The sequence below is a fragment of the Pyxicephalus adspersus genome, unplaced genomic scaffold (assembly GCF_032062135.1).
Source record: "Pyxicephalus adspersus unplaced genomic scaffold, UCB_Pads_2.0 Sca995, whole genome shotgun sequence".
Lineage (NCBI taxonomy): Eukaryota > Metazoa > Chordata > Amphibia > Anura > Pyxicephalidae > Pyxicephalus > Pyxicephalus adspersus.
The window spans coordinates 5,493-7,820 of record NW_027318002.1 but is presented as its reverse complement, the minus strand read 5'-3'; the positions used below and the strand labels follow the sequence as shown (position 1 = coordinate 7,820).

The 2,328-nt window shown below is 35.2% G+C and overlaps 1 long non-coding RNA gene across 1 annotated transcript; it reads left to right on the top strand.

Annotated features, from left to right (window-relative positions):
- Nucleotides 1–305: 305 nt before the first annotated feature.
- On the top strand, nt 306–1,525 carry LOC140321162 (uncharacterized). The gene is made up of 2 exons (XR_011918840.1): nt 306–549; nt 1,045–1,525. It is a non-coding gene; the product is annotated as an uncharacterized lncRNA (long non-coding RNA).
- Nucleotides 1,526–2,328: the final 803 nt, after the last annotated feature.

The following is a 2,328-nucleotide window of genomic DNA, read 5'->3' as shown; positions in this document are numbered from 1 at the left end:
TGTGTGTGTGTTGTAATGGACTGTTAGTTACTGATAATGTGTTTAATCTATCTTTATACACAAGGCTTATTTCATGTATATAAATATTTGTAACTTTAGAATATTATACTTTATATTTTTACAATTAAATTTATTAAGACTATGTGTAACAGATTGTCATTACATGATAATGTGTTTAATCTATATACCATTTATTCATGTATATAACATTTTAGGCGTATTATACTTTATGTTATATTATAATATTATACTTTAAAATTTTTACAAGCAACTCAGCAATACGAATGTTGCTGAGACAGCAGGTTTATCAACAGCCGCATATTTATGACACAACATATTACAAGCCCCCATCCTGTTTGACACAGCATAATACAAGTCCCACCCTCCTGTTTGACACAGCCTAATACAAGCCCCCAACCTGCTTACTACAACACACTATAAAAAGCACGCAAGCATCCTCCTGCTTACTACCACCTGCGACAACAGGCTATAATAGCACCGGCTAATAGTTTCAAAAGCTGAAGACAGTAAGCTATTTCTTCAAAAAAGGTAAGATAATTATGTCATTACTGATAACTGTGTTTAAGGTGAAAATACATATTATTTTGTTTGAAATATTATTGTAACTATCAACAGATAGTAATTATTATAATTTACGATTGTTATTATTCTATACATATTGTTTTTGTACATATACTTTAAAAACACAGACGAATAGTTTCGGGCACATAAGATAGTACACTAACACTTCTTTTGTAACGTTTATGATTTATATTTTTCTAACGTCTATATTATTATATACATAATATGCATAGGTTTAACTGCTTGATAAGTTACCACGCTCTTTATGTATTTTAACGTTTATGAAAACGATTATAATACGCTTTTACCAATTTTTATCAACAACAGCTTATTATAATTATTTTTATTATTCAGTCATTAATATCTTTAAGTATAATATTTGAAAACAGATAATTTTAAACTTTAGTTATTCATATTTTGCAACAATGAATGTAATTTATGCCGCTCAAAAATGTTTTATAGATGGCCTATTTTGACGATAATGCAATGTACGGAGATTTCATTTCGGATTTTCAAATGCTATTGTGCGATGTTATTCCTGAAACACCCGTGTCACCCCCCGAAAATGCATAACCCTTTCAGACGGTCTGCGGGGATAACACTTTGCTGATCCTTTCGGATGAGTCGGAAGTCGGCGCATCGGCATCTCAAATGACCGGTAAGGACTGCCGATGTATACATAACAGTATTGATGTGTCTTATTATATATTGCTCGTGAAAATGTTGCTACGTTCTAATTTTAGGAGCTAGCGTTGATAACGTTCTAAGACCTGTTAATAGCGCAGCGACTATGGAAAATAACACGTCTTTAGACACGGTGGCGCCGGGCACTCTCAATTCTGAACACCGCAAGGGGCTAAAGGAGAATGCGGCGCCCGCCATTATTGATCTGACAACACCAACAACCACCAAATCAGATCAAGAGCTCGAGCGGCCTAAAGCACGTAAGACACAATGGGGGGGCTACCTGTTTTGCTGATGTAGTCTAATGTTAAATGTCTGCTTTAATTCTAATGCTCTTTTTAAAACCCCATAGTAAAGAAAAGAAAAATATACCTCTCAGATGTGCCTAGAAGCCGTACAAAGAAAACGCAGATGAACGGTAAGACTCTTTGGCGTTTCTCTGTAATAAAGGTTTCGTTAGCTATAAAATGTTTATCGCTGGTGATAATGTTCTCATGTCCTAATTTTAGATGTTTCAACGCCAGTGAGCGTTCCACGGGTTATGAAAAATACAGGCCCGATAAGTGTATCAGTAGCCGCCAACAGTGTCGGTGGCAGCCAACTGAATGAAAATTCCACAGGGCCGGTTATCAATTGTCCTAACGCGCGTAAGTTGAAATAAAGCAGCTACGCTATTTCATTGTAATGAACCTGTTTGAAGTACTTAATACAATGTTTCTAATGTTAACTTTTTAATTTGTCAGCAAAAAGAAGAGAAAGCTTCAAAAATTGGCGGTCAGGCGTTACAAACAAACAGAGATCAAGATCCAGGAGATCAGAACCGTTATCTGCGCGCGAGACTTTGTCTGTTTTTTTTACCAGCGGGAAGTTTTCAGGTTACACATTCATAGCGCATAATGCAGGAAGGTATGACGCTTATTTTGTTGTACAGGAGTTGGTCAAGGAAAAACTGAAAATTGATATTGTAAACCAAGGCGGGCGGTTGTCTCAGCAACATTCGTATTGCTGAGTTGCTTGTAAAAATTTTAAAGTATAATATATTATTATAATATAACAAAGTAT